At 42.5% G+C, this 15,059-nt stretch overlaps 1 long non-coding RNA gene across 1 annotated transcript in view; it reads right to left on the bottom strand.

Annotated features, from left to right (window-relative positions):
- Positions 1-12,867: 12,867 nt before the first annotated feature.
- The window catches only part of LOC138930147 (uncharacterized), a 30,274-nt gene continuing 28,082 nt past the window's right edge, over positions 12,868-15,059 (bottom strand). Inside the window, exon 4 of the long non-coding RNA XR_011446102.1 lies at positions 12,868-13,354. This is a non-coding gene — a long non-coding RNA (uncharacterized lncRNA). The remainder of the gene's footprint in view (positions 13,355-15,059) is intronic.

The raw sequence follows: 15,059 nt of genomic DNA, 5'->3' as shown, positions 1-15,059 counted from the left end.
GGTGATGGGATTCCAGTTGAGCTCTTTCAAATCCTAAGAGATAATGCTGTGAAAGTGCTGCACTCAATATGCCAGCAAATTTGGAAAACTCAGCAGTGGCCACAGGACTGGAAAAGGTCAGTTTTCATTCCAATCCCAAAGAAAGGCAATGTCAAAGAATGTTCAAACTACTGAACAGTTGCACTCATCTCACACGCTAGAAAACTAATGCTCAAATTTCTCCAAGCTAGGCTTCAGTAACAGTACATGAACCGAGAAATTCCAGATGTTTAAGCTGGATTTAGAAAAGGCAAAGGAACCAGAGATCAAATTGCCAACATCTGTTGGATCATCTAAAAAGCAAGGGAATTCCAGAAAAACATCTGCTTCATTGATTATGCCAAAGCCTTTGACTGTGTGGATAACAACAAACTGTGGAAAATTCTGAAAAAGATGGGAATACCAGAACTCCTTACCTGCTTCCTGAGAAATCTGTATGCAGGTCAAGAAGCAACAGTTAGAACCAGACATGGAGCAACAGACTGGTTCCAAATTGGGATAGGAGTACATCAGGGCTGTATATTGTCACCCTGCTTATTTAACTTATATGCAGAGTACATCATGTGAAATGCCAGGCTGGAAGCACAAGCTGGAATCAAGATTGCCGGGAGAAATATCATAACCTCAGATGTGCAGATGACACCACCCTTATGGCAGAAAGTGAAGAAGAACTAAAGAACCTCTTGATGAAGGAGAAAGAGGAGAGTGAACAAGCTGGCTTAAAACTCAACATTCAAAAAATGAAGATCATGGCATCCGGTCCCATCATTTCACGGCAAATAGATGGGGAAACAATGGAAACAGTGACAGACTTTATTTTCTTGGACTCCAAAATCACTGCAGATGGTGACTGCAGCCAGGAAATTAAAAGACATTTGCTCCTTGGAAGAAAAGCTATGACCAACCTAGACAGCATATTAAAAAGCAGAAACATTACTTTGCCGACAACGGTCCATCTAGTCAAAGCTATGGTTTTCCCAGTAGTCATGTATGGATGTGAAAGTTGGACCATAAAGAAGGCTGAGGCCGAAAAATTGATGCTTTTGAACTGTGGTGTTGGAAAAGACTCTTCAGAGTCCCTTGCACTGCAAGGAGATCAAATCAGTCAATCCTGAGGGAAATAATCCTGATTATTTATTGGAAGGACTGATGCTGAAGCTGAAGCTCCAATACTTTGGCCACCTGATGCAAAGAGCCAACTCATTGGGAAAGACCCTGATGCTGGGAAAGATTGAAGGTGGGAGGAGAAGGGGTCAACAGAGGATGAGATGGTTGGATGGCATCACTGACTCGATGGACGTGAGTTTGAGTGAACTCTGGCAGATGGTGAGGGACAGGGAAGCCTGGAGTGCTGCAGTCCATGGGGTCACAAAGACTCAGACACGACTGAGCAACTGAACCGAACTGACTGAAAGTTCAGCTTAGATGTATACAACCAAGGCCCACAGGCCAAATCTAGCCCACAGCTTCTTTGTGCACATACAAAGTTTTAAGAACCAAGCCCTGCTAGTTCCTTCTCTTACTGTCTATGCAATGGCAGAGTTGAACAGTGGCAACAAAGACTGTGTGGGCTACAAAGCTGAAAATATTCACTCTCTGTCCCTTAAGAGAAAAAGTCTGCTGATGGTGCTGTGGAACATCTACTTCAGTAGACAATTGCCTTACTGATTGTTGAGATAGACTCTTATTTCTCTTTTACTTTCACCCCAGTAATTCCCATCTGCTTTTAATTAGAATCAAATCCAGACCTCATCCATTCACATAGAAGACCAGAGGCTAATGCAGTTGCAACTTTTCATTTCCCTCCACTAGGCTGCAGTCAGCAGTAAAATTTAGTCTGATTGTCAAGGTCTGAGACGTGTTCAACCTAGGAGTAAGAAAAAAAAGTCAAGGTATGGAAATGGAGAAAAGGGCAAGGTGCCTCTTTCATTGTGCTATTTCTGATGTATAAGAGAAGCCTAGTCGAAGGTGAAAATAGCAGTGTGAAAATATCCAAGTTTCAGGATGTCTAAAATAGATGCATTATTTTTAAGTGCATTGCTTCTGTCAGTCTGAAACCTCTTCAGGTAAGAGCCGAGACATTTACAGGCCTTTGCCATCTGCAAGGTAATTGCTGGCTCTATCTAGCCCAAGAGGTTCATCCTGAGCCATAAATTGAGTGACACTTTGTACCAATAATTTTGTGTTTCCATAGCAGTGAATGAGAAGAGCAATCCGAGTGGACGGTAATAATGTTCTGGGCTTACACCCTGTCTCAGACTTCCAAGTCCGAAGCGTGTATCTTGTTATTCAAATCATTTCCTACAAGCTCAGCCACAACCTTTGGTGAACAAAATTATAGGAACACTTCATTTATTCTATTTTACCAGAAAATGAGGTGTTCCATATAGATAAAGTTTCCAAAGAAATAAATGTGGAGTTCAGAATTCTTTTAGTTATAATCACTTTGAAAATATTTTTTTTTCCAAAATGTACTACTTTACTTTGTACTAAATACAAAGCACTAGATTTTTTGTGTGACCAAGGGCCATCACTGGGAGTATTTATGGCTCTGTCAAGAACCATCCTTGCCCTTGGAGGAATTTATAGTTCAGGTGTCAGTCAATATTTTAGGCTTTGTGGGCCACATACAGTCTTTGCTGCATGTTCCCTTACTTGGAGAAATATAGTTCTAGCTGGGGACATTATACTTTTTGGAGGATCTGAGTTGACTCCTCAAAGGATGAGTGATACACTTTTTTTTCAAAGGTAATTATGTATCCAGAATATATAAAGAACTCTTACAACACAACAACAGAAAGACTAACAACCCTAACTGAAAAGAGGACAAAGGTCTTAAACAGATGTTTCTCTAAATAAGATATACAAGCAGCCAACAAGCACCTGAAAAGATGCTCAACATCATTAGTCATCAGGAAAATATAAATTGTTTTGTTAGTGAGGTGACTTTTATACTACACCTAGGGATGAGGGCTGGTTGCCAGGAGAAACAGCCATGTGACTAGAGGGCTAAAACTTTCAAGTTCACCCCCTGACTTCCAGGGATGGGAGAGGGGCCGAGGATTGAGTTGAATCACCAATAGCCAGTGATTTAATCAACCCTAGCAGCAGCATCTAGATAATAAAGCCCCCAAGAAAACTCAAAAGGTCAGGGTGCAGAGAGCTTGTGGGTTGTTGGTGAGCAGGTGGAGGTGCTGGGTGAGTGGGATGCTCAGAGAGATTGTGGAAGCTTTACGCCCTTTCCCCTCCCCTTGCCCTCTGCCTCTCATCCATCCGGCTGTTCTTGAGTTACAACCTTTTGTAATCAACCAGTAACCTAGTGAGTGCAATGTTTCTCTGAGTTCTCAGAGCAGTTCTAGTACATTAATGGAACCCAAGAAGGGGTCACTGGAACCTCTGACATGTAGCCAGTCAGTCAGAAGCTGAGGTGACAGCTGGGTCTCAGGACTGGTATCTGAGAAAGAAGTGAGGGGGCATTCCTGTGGGACTGAGCCTTAACTTGTGAGATCCAATGCTGTCTTTAGGACTGAGAATATCAGAATTAAGTTGAATTGTAGGACACCCAACAGGTGTCTGAGAATTGCTTAGTGGTATTGGAAACCATCCCCCCCACCCCCAACACACACACACACATTAGAACTGGGTGTCAATTCATTTCCCTGTTTTTTCTAGAAAGATTTTGCTTTTCTTGTTTCCTAGTCCACCTGGAATTGATGTTTGTTTATGGGGAAAATTAGGGCTCTAACTTTAGAAATGAGGAGGACAGCAGATAAGATTATCTCAGAATTTTGCGTCTTGTTTGGTTAGTTGGTTAGTTTGGGTTTTGAAACTCAGTTTTCTTTTCAGGGGACTGAATTTTTCCTTTTTTAAAAAAATTATTTTTTATTTTTTTAATTGAAAGATGATTGCTTTACAATATTGGATTGATTTCTGCCATACTTTCACATGAATTACCCATAGATGTACATATGTCCCCCCTCTTGAGAGTTTTTTGTTTTTATTCTATTTTTTCAATTATCTTTGCACATATGTTGCTGTGGAGAATAGTTTTAACTGCAGATTCGCAACAGAACTGATTCGAGAGTAATGGTCAGAGCCTAACATTATGGCCCCTTTCCTTTCCATGGACATCTCTATGTTACCAGACTTGGTCCAGTGGGGACTTGAACAAGAGTGTACAGCTATAGACGTGAATAAAACGAAGCTCAAGTCAGAGAATAGGAAGGAAAAATGCCTGAGTGGTGACACCATGATGACATGGGCATTTATCAACATATCAACACTTACCAAAAATCCAGATCTATGCCCACCTGACTGAGTCTCATAGAACTGGGATCTGGGACCAAGTTGTCATGGCCACCATAAAAATTGTTTTTGCATTATGGTGCATGGGGTCACACAGAGTCAGACAGGACTGAAGCGACTTAGCAGCAGCAGCAGCAGAATGTAGTGCAGATAAAATGTTGGATAACAAGTTCATCCTTGTCCATTGTGAGTCTTAATTCACAAGTTTCAACAAGGAGCAACGGAATGAGGGTGATGGCTGCTCAGAGACCTCAGGAAGCACCCAAGTTCTTAGAGCTTTCAACTCCCTTGGACTACTGGCTGGAATCCCCATGTAGACTAGGAAGGTAAGGAAGGAGACAGTGAAACTGCCTGCGGTCCTTGCACACATCTGGCCCGGCAGGCTGACAGAGCCTTTGTGTCTCTCCTTTATCTCTTCAGCTTGTGCCTCTTCCTGTGAGATTTAGCTCCAGCCCACTTCATGCCCATCTTTTTTTTATTTTTTAATTTAATTTATTGAAATGTAGTTGATTTACAATGTTGTGTTGATTTCAGCAAGGTGATAGTTATATATATGTGGGATTCCCTGATAGCTCATTTGGTAAAGAATCTGCCCGCAATGCAGGAGACCCCGGTTTGATTCCTGGGTCGGGAAGATCCACTGGAGAAGGGATAGGCTACCCACTCCAGTATTCTTGGGCTTCCCTTGTGGCTCGGCTGGTAAAGAATCCTCCTGCAATGTGGGAGACCCTGGTTCAATCTCTGGCTTAGGAAGATCCCCTGGAGAAGGGAAAGGCTACCCACTCCAGTATTCTGGCCTGGAGAATTCCACGGACTGTATAGTCCATAGGGTCGCAAAGAGTCGGACACAACTGTGTGACTTTCACTTTCAATTTCATAATCACTCAGTGTGTCCAACTCTTTGCAACCCCATGGACTATAGGCCGCCAGGCTCCTCTGTCCATGGGATTCTCCAGGCAAGAATACCGGAATGGGTTGCCATTTCCTTTTCTATGGGATCTTCCCAACCTAGGTATCCAACCCCGGTCTCCCGCATCGCAGGCAGATTCTTTACCATCTGAGCCACCAGGGAAGCCCATATATACACATTCTTTTTTACATATTATTTTCCATTATGGCTTATCACAGGATATTAAATATAGTTCCCTGTGCTCTGTAGTAGGAGCTTGTTGTTTTATCTATTTCCTATCTAATAGTTTGCATCTGCTAACCCCAAACTCCCAATTCTTCCCTTCTCCACCTCCCTCAAATCGGTTCTCTATGTCTGTGAGTCCATTTCTGTCTCATAGATATGTTCATTCGTGTCATATTTTAGATTCCACATACAAGTGACATCACATGGTATTTGTTTTTCTCTTTCTGATTTATTTCACTTAGGATGATAAACTCTAGGCCCATCCATGTTGCTGCCAATAGCATAATATTGTTCTTTTTTATGGCTGAGCAGTATTCCATTGTGTGTGTGTATGTGTTTACCACATCTTTTTTATCTGTTGATGGACATTTAGGTTGTTTCCATGTCTTGACTATTGTGAACAATGCTGCTATGAACATACGGGTGCATGTATCTTTTTGAATTACAGTTATGTCGAGGTATAGGCTTCCCTGATAGCTCAGTTGGTAAAGAATCCACCTGCAATGCAGGAGACCCTGGTTGGGTCTGGAAAAGACCCTAGACTTTCACTTTCACTTATGTCCAGGTATATGCTCAGGAGTAGCATTGCTGGATCATATGGTAATTCTGTTTTGACTTTTCTGAGAAAACTCCATACTGTTTTCCATAGTGGCTGTACCAACCTACCTATTCACCAACAGTGTAGGAGGGTTCCCTTTTCACCATACCCTCTCTAGCATTTGTTATTTGTAGAATTTTTAATGATGGCCATTCTGACCTATGTGAGGTGGTATACTTCATTGTAGTTTTGATTTGCATTTCTCTAATAATTAGTGACATTGACCATCTTTTTATGTGCCTGTCGACCATCTGTTTGTCTTCTTTGGAGAAATGTCATTTAGGCCTTCCACCAATTTTTCAGTTGGGTTGCTTATTATACCCATCTTTATCCCACTGTCTTACTTTCTCTTCATTGAAGCACTTTTTGAAAATGTTGCATTTTTTAAAAAACAGATTTCCATGTTGTTATGGGTTGGATTGTGTCCCCTCAAAAGAAACATAGAAGTCTTAACCCCAGGTACCTGTAGATAGTACTGGAATGCAGTAGGCCCTAAATCCAACATGACTGGTATCCTTGTAGGAAGAGGGAAATTTGGACACAGACACAGAGAAACAACAGAGCTATGTGAAGACAGAGGCAGAGACTGGGGTTAAGCCGCCCAAAACCAGGAATATCTGAGGCTAAGAAGCTTGAAAGAGTGAAGAAGGATTCTTCCCTAGAGCCTTCCTGAGGGCCGTGGCCCTGCCTACGTGGTGATTTAGGACTTTCAGCCTCTGGAACTGTGAGGGATTGAATCGCTGCCCTATTAAGCCACCAGGTTTGTGCTATTTTGTTCCAGCAGCCACAGGAATCGCGTCCACATGTTTAGTCTATCTTCTACCCAGACCCTGGCCACATCCCCCACAAGCATGAAAACAAGGGCGAAGACAGGTCCTGTATGTCCGGCACTTAGAATAGCACCTAATGCATAGTTGGCTCTCATTAAATATTTCTTGGAAACAGTGACTATAACATGCTTTGCCAGCGCCCTCTTCCTCTACCTCTCTTCCCATCCCTTGACTCTTGGCAAGTCTGACTCAAGACCCTACCGAGAAGCTTTCCCCAGTGACCTCTAACTGCTTCCATGTAGCTTCAAGCTGTGCTGTCCAGTTCGGTGGTGCACTGGGTTTACTGAGCACTTGAAATACGCCTTAAGCTCTGGAGGAACTGAATTTTTTATTTTTTATCACTCTAATTAATTTAAATTTAAATATGAAAAGAAATGCTTGATTTAGTTACTGGAAAATGTTTAAGTATGCTTGGAACATCTGGGGTATGTGAATCCACTTTTTTCAACTGTCATTTTCATGAAAACCAAATGCTAAGTGGGGATGTCAGATAAAAATTTAGCATCCAAATTGAGATGTGCTTTGAGTGTAAAAGACACTGGATTTTGAAGATTTCAGATGAAAAAAGAATATGCGTTCTCATTGATAGTTTTATATTGATTGCATTTGGAAATGATAATACCTTGAATATATTGGGTTAAATGAAATAGATTAGTAGAATTAGCTCACCTGTTTATGTTTTAATGTGACTACTAGGATATTTAACATTGTAGAAGTGGCTCACACTGTAATTCTGTTGGAGAGAGCTGGCTTAAGTTAACAGTTCTGCAATCAGACGGAGCCTGGTTTGAGCCTCCACTTACTAGGTCTGTGAACTGGAGCAACTGACACACTTTTCTGAGAGTGGCTTTTGTCATCTATGGCTTGCATGGTCTTGTTACACTTAAAAGAGGTGAATAAGGTAATTTGTACAATGAATGGCATAGAAGGACTCGATGAATGGCAATTCATTTTGAATTGTATTATAGTTATCGCTTTTCCTGATGTGAGCATTACAATGTTTCCACCTGTTATGACCTGCAACAGGAACCTCCCTGTTAAAAATGATCTTAACTTGACCCTGGCTGGCTAGCTAATTTGCAGGACTCAGTACCAAATGAAAATGTGGGGGAAAAAAGAATAATGTGCTCTTAAAGTCATTAACATATAGGAAGTTTTCTTTCCTTCACCAGTTCTTTCTCAGCCTGTGGCCATGGTATTTGCTATTCCAAGCCTGGTTCCCCCTGGGGCATTCTGCCAGCATCTGTAGGGTACTCGTGATTGAATACAGACCCTCCCAGACAAGGGGGACCCTGGCCTTGTAAATTGGTGTGATCACACACATTTGTGCACCACCCCTTGGTTGCCACGTTCCTGCTCCAGCCTTCCACTGGCCAATGTGACAGGCTAGGCCAGGAGGCAGGCAGTCAGTCCATCTCCCCTTCCCAGGGGACTGTTACCACAACCACAGTGGCCACGCATGCCCCCAAAGGTGAAAGGCTCCAAGCAGGACACACTCAGAACCCGGATCGTGGCATGTTGTGGGGAGTGCCCTTCCTCCCGCACTCCCCTCCTTCCCTGGGTGATGACAGCCACCCACTCCAACCCAAGATGGAGATGTTGTTTGCCGCGACTGGCTCCAAGGCTTCCTCCATCCTCCAGAGCTCGCAGGGATCAAGCCAATGCCGGGACTTTCTCATCCTGCACCCTCCCTTCCAACCTCTCCTGGGAGCACTTCCGTAGGAAATCACTTGCTCTCAGATTCTCATGTCAGGGTCTGCTTCTGGGGAACATGAGTTCCGACAGACCTTCCTTTTACTGATTTTAGATAATAATATCATTTTTGAGGCCTGCCATGTACCAAGCATGGTGCTGGACATTTTATCCTGTATCTGTCTTGGCGTGGAACAGAGCAAGCAATGATGATTTGCTTGGAAAGAAAAGCACAAATGTGAAAGAGCAGTCATCATTTTGCAGAACAGAGCACTTAGATTAAGGGAGTAATGTGATACATCTTCAATTAGCAAGGCTTCCGAGACAGAATTGCCCCGTCATCAGTGTGCTGTTTTCAGTGTTATTCAGGCAGGCAGATGGAGCTCCTTAGGATTTAAAGAAGCTGAAGACTTTATTTGCTACCTTTAAGCCAAAGTATTCTTAAGATAAACATACAGACTCACTTAGACATGACCATACGTGACACCAAGGAGCAGAATCGTTTATTTTACTCTAATGGCGTAAATGAGAGAAACTCCACTGGAAAAAAAAAAAAAACACTATGTGTGAAGGCAGAGTGCAGTCTTTCTTTCTCTTAAAAGCCACATTTTATTCAGATGAATAGTACCAGTTATCCTAGAGAGAACAGAGAGAAAAAAAATCCTCTCTTTTAAGTAGGCAATTGGATCATCAAAGAATTTCTTTGATCCCCAAGAGTCTACTTAAATTAGAGAATTATGTCTAATGCTCTTCACTCCTGTCATCATCCAGAAAGTAATTTTTCTGCTTTAAAATGAAAGCACAATTTTTCCCTTTTCAATTCGAAAAGTGAGCAACTGTACCCACAGGAAGGTGAAAATGCTGAACAAAACGTTTTTTTTTTAAATTGGGCATAGGTATAGTTTATGCAAATCCTGACAACTTACAAAAGTTCCATCCATCCATGGGAATTTCCAGGCAAGAGTACTGGACTGAGATGCCATTGCCTTCTCCTATGTTCATTTAATAAGTCTATATTTTAGGAAACTTGGAACATATAATCCTAAGCAAACAGTAGGATACAAGGTCAAGACAATTGAAAAGCCTATTTAATCCATAGCTACGTAGAATATAATGTCATCATAATTTTTAACCAGTTTCCATGTATTTCTATGGATGATTCATCCCGAATGTTTGTTTTTTTTTTTTAGAGTTAAAACTCTTATCTTCTTTTTTAATTTTGATGAAGTTTTTTATTTTTTATTTTTTATTTTAGTTTTTTATTTTTTTAATTTTAAAATCTTTAATTCTTACATGCGTTCCCAAACATGAACCCCCCTCCCACCTCCCTCCCCATAACATCTCTCTGGGTCATCCCCATGCACCAGCCCCAAGCATGCTGTATCCTGCGTCAGACATAGTGAATGTTTGTTTGATACGCCCAAAATCTGACTTCTTTGCAATAGCATCCTGAAAAAGAAGGGCTATAAGGGGTGCAGAAGATAGTCCAGGCAAAAAAATGTTCACTGTTTATATTGGCATAGGTATTACGTAGATATTTTTAACTTCATTTTTTGGATACATACTAAATTTTCAAGGTACAAAGTTCAAAGTCACAAAGGAATACACAGCAAAAAGTCACCATGTCCTCACCTACCCATTTCTTCCCCCATGTTATTAGTTTCTTGTGTATCATCCAAAGGTTTTCTCTGCACACACAAGCAAATGGGAATCCATTCTTTCCTTCTCTTTTTAAATCCATATCATACAGTGGAATGTCCCTTGCTTTTTTGCACTTAATAATAATAATGATCTTTTTAAGCAAAGGCTATTAATAAAGCCTTCAAGGGTTTCCCTGGTGGCTCAGTGGTAAAGAGTCCACTGGCCAATGCGGGAGACACAGGTTCGATCCCTGATCTGGGAAGATAGTGCATGTCACAGAGCAACTAAGCGCCTGCACCACAACTACCGAGCCTGTGCTCTGGAGCCCAAGAGCCACAACTACTGAGCCCCCGTGCTGCAGCTGTTGAGCCCTCATGCCCTAGAACCCGTGCTCCACCAGAGAAACCACCACAATGAGAAGCCTGCACACCGCAGCTAGAGAGTAGCCCCCACCTGCCACAATTAGAGAAAAATCCTGCACAGCCACGAAGATCCAGCACAAGCGAAATAAATAAATAAGTCTTTGAACCTCCAATTTAATTCAGTACCATAACAGGAGATTCCCAAAGTGACAAGCCCTGGACAACCAATATCTGAATCACCAAAAGCAGATGTCTCAGCCCAGCTTAGACATAGAGACTCAGAAATGTGTGTGTGTGACCTGAAGTTATGAGCAAAAGAGCACTGGAGTCAAACAGATCTGGGTTAGGAGTCAAATAGATCTGGGTTAGATTCAAATCCAGTCTCTCTGAGTGTGCCTGCCTCAGGCAGGAGGGATAATGGTGTCTACCTCTGTGTCCCTGGAAGGGGTAGAGAGAAGATGCGTGTTCACAGTAGGACACTATCAGGATCTGATGTATCAGCCCATAGCATCCGGGGCTTCCCAAGTAGCACTAGTGGTAAGGAACCTGCCTGCCAATGAGAGAGACATAAGAGATGTAGATTTGATCCCTGAATCCGGAAGATCCCCTGGAGGAGGAAATGACAATCCACTCCAGTGTTCTTGCCTGCAGAACCCCATGAACAGAGGAGCCTGAAGGCTGCAGTCCATAAGGTTGCAAAGAGTTGGGCATGACTGAAGCGAGTTAGCACATGTAGGCACCCACACCAGCATCTTATAGCCGTCTCCCTGGAAGTTCTAGCAACTGCTCCCACCAGTCTCACTTCTGGCCAAGCAGGGAGCTTCTTTGCTGTCCCTCCCTTTCTTGCCAACTTGTCACATTCCCTTGCTGCTGCTCAGTCACCCACCCAGTCGTTTTCGACTCTGCAACCCTATGGACTGTAGCCCGCCAGAGAATCCCTCTGTCCGTGGGATTCTCCACGCAAGAATACTGAGTGAGTTGCCATTTCTTACACACTCCCTTACCTTACCATTAACCGAAGAGATAGTTCGTGAGTAAGAGGTTCATGGGTAGAATTCTTCCAGCACATTCATTCAGGGGGGTAACAGGCACAAACAAACAAATAAAGTATATATTACCATACAAACTGAAAAGTAAACAGAGAAGATTTAAAGAAAGAGAACATTTGCAGGTGGTAGCTCAGAAAATCTCTGAGGAGTTGACATTTCAAGGTCACCAAAAAATTACCAGTTGATATCGGACTAATGTTCGCGCTGAAAACAATTTTCAGTGTTGAACGTGGAACGGAAAACAACCATTTGAAGGCACCGCAGGGTATCTAAGACAAGCAGGGCTGGAAGCTTTGCGAAAAGAGGAGCCCTGGAAGTGAGTTCCACATTCACCTCAGCTTTTCCCTGAGAGCACTTCACACTCATGGCCCCAGTGGACAGCAGCTATGTTACTGAGCTGAGGAGATGGAGGTCACAGTCTGAAGCTGCTAGAGTGACTGGAACTTGACAGGGGGAAAGTTTCAGAGAGACTTTGAGCCCCAAACTCTGCACAAAATTTCCCCTCAAGAGATTGGCTATCTCTAAGCTGTCTATGCACAAGGTGAAACTCTAGGAAACCCATCAGGAACTGAGGGAATTCCCTAGAGGCCCAGTGGTTAGGACTGAGTGTTTTCACTCCTGGGGCCCAGATTCAGTCCCCAGTTGGGGACTAAGATCCCACAAGCCACGAGGTATAGCCAAAAAAAATAAAAAGGAAAATAGCAATTGACAGGCTAACGAGGCAGGCAGAGGTGGCGGCAGCCACACAGGACTAGAAAGACAGAAGTAAGTGACAGCTGCAACTCCACCAAGGTAGAGGGGCCTTTAGAAATACCTCACCCTGGTAAACACTCCTAGGCTATGAGTGAGCACATGCAAATATGCTCTAGGATTAAGGGAAAAACTGAAATAGACCATCCCTCACAAAACCTAAAAACTGAGACTTCATAAGACCTGAGTGAGCCACTAGCATTTTATTTGCCTACCAACAGAAAAGTTCACCCTCTTTGGAAAAGGAGAATAACATTCAGAGCCTCTGTAGTTTGTTGCCCACAATATCCAGCATCCACCAAAATAATTACAGACCATGCTAAAAGTAAAAAAGCAGGAGGTATGACCAAAGTCCAAGAGAAATAAAATAAGCAATTTAAACAGAATGGCAGGTGATTTATCATATTAAAATCTTAAAATAATTAAGATTAATAGAATCTTAAAATAACTCATATGAAAAAGATGATTCAGCTGATGGGTTTAATATTAGTTTAGATACAATTGGACAGAGGATGACAAATGAGTTGTAGTTGTTTAGTGACTCAGTCGTGTCCGACTCTTTGCCACCCCATGGACTGCAGCACACCAGGCTTTCCTGTCCATCACCAACTCCCAGAGCTTGCTTAAACTCATGTCCATTGAGTCGGTGATGCCATCCAACCATTTCATCCTCTCTTGTCCCCTTCTCCTCCTGCCTTCTATTTTTCCCAGCATCAGTGTCTTTTCCAATGAGTTGGCTCTTTGCATCGGGTGGCCAAAGTATTAGAGTTTCAGCTTCAGCCTCAGTCCTTCCAATGAATATTCAGGGTTGATTTCCTCTAGGATGGACTGGTTTAATCTCCTTGCTGTCCAAGGGACTCTCAAAAGTCTTCTCCAACACCACAGTTCAAAAGCATCAATTCTTCAGTGCTCAGCCTTCTTTATGATCCAAGCCTCACATCCTTAGATGACTACTGGAAAAACCATAGGTTTGAATATACAGACAAATGAGCATATAAATTGATGTACAGAATATTAAAAAATAGAAAATACAGAAAGGAGCTTAATAGCCATGTAGAACATAGAAAATAGGCCTACTGCAGGTGTAACTATATTCCTAGAAAGAAAAGAAATAAAGAGAATGGAATACAACCAATGTTCTAAGCAAAGTGGTAACAGCTAAGAATTTTTCCAGTACTGATTAAACCAATGAAAGATGCCAACCCACAGAGTCAAGAAGCTCAGTGAACTCCAAACTGAATAAATACCAAAAACACACATAGGCGTATTTTAGTTTAACTGTTGAAATGGAGGCTTCATGGTGTATTTTCAATCTCTGGTTGGGACAAACATCTCCCTCAAGGGAAAAGAGGAGAGCTCATACAATGTTTGCGTATCCGATGAGAATATTTCCTTAGAACAAGAAGGTTACTTTTATATGTGAGAGAGAAGTAGGGCAGGGGGAGGATGACTGAAGAAGTGAAGTACTCCAAAAAGGTAGAAGAGGATGGGATCCAGAGCTCAAGTGGAAGGGGTGGAGGGAAGAAAACCATTGCAACCCAGCGGTAGGGCCTATGCATTTGTGTGTGTGTGTGTGTGTGTGTGTGTGTGTGTGTGTGTGTGTGTGGAATGGGCTTGCAAAAAATGGAGTCATTCTGTACATCTTGTTTTGTATCCTACTTTTTTAACTTTATGCAGGACTTTTTAACTTTATCAAGGACTGTGTGAAGTGTTAGTTGCTCAGTCATGTCTGACTTTTTGTGACCCTGTGGACTACAGCCCGCCAGGCTCCTCTGTCCACGGGATTCTCTAGGCAAAAATACTGGAGTGGGTTGCCACTCCCTTCTCCAGAGGATCTTCTTGACCCAGGAATCAAACCTAGATCTCCTGCATTGTAGGTGGACTTTTTACCATCTGACCCATCAGAGAAGCCCACATAAATGTTATCAGGGCCTCTAGTCCTTAAGCACTTCAATGCCTATAACCCAGCTTCCCGCATCATCTCCTGTATCTCCTTTCCCAGAAGGCTTTCTGTGTCATTGTAGTTGCTCTGACCACCCACTGGCAGACTAGAAGTGCCAGGGAATTAATCCCTCCTGGGAGCAGCTCTCAACAAATGACTGAAGGGAGGTGGTAAGTAAAAATACCTCAGGTCCCTTGCCCCTGAGCTGAGGTAACTCTGAGATCTGGTTTTACATTGGCTCCCCAAATCTCATCACTTTCCCATTCTTTACTACAGTTTCCTTCAACTCCCCACCCCCCGCCGCCCCGCCAAATAAACTACTTGCATCTGAATTCTTGTCTCAAGAGTCTTCTAAGGGAATCCAATCTAAGACATCTTTAGTGAATACCCATAAATTGGAAAACTGCCAGATTGTAATTGGCACTATATGTGTTTGCTATCATTATTACTATAATTATTGTTACTACTATCTCCATTTTTAATGGTTGGTAACCTCACCATTAATAGTTGTCCTAAAATGCCTCCTACCTTGTTTTCCTAAGGAATCGTTTCATTCACCAAGAAACTGAACTTGCCCCATCATTTCCATTTCCTAGGCTACAGCAGGCCTTTACCCTAGCAAAATGCTTAGAAATTGAATCGCCTGTATCTGAATTACATTTTTTTGTTGTTGTAATCATTCTCCAAAGCCTTCACACTCTTCTCTCTCATTCACA

The sequence above is a fragment of the Ovis canadensis genome, chromosome X (assembly GCF_042477335.2).
Source record: "Ovis canadensis isolate MfBH-ARS-UI-01 breed Bighorn chromosome X, ARS-UI_OviCan_v2, whole genome shotgun sequence".
NCBI lineage: Eukaryota > Metazoa > Chordata > Mammalia > Artiodactyla > Bovidae > Ovis > Ovis canadensis.
The sequence above is the reverse complement of the archived record's forward strand: the minus strand, read 5'-3'. Positions and strand labels throughout refer to the sequence as shown.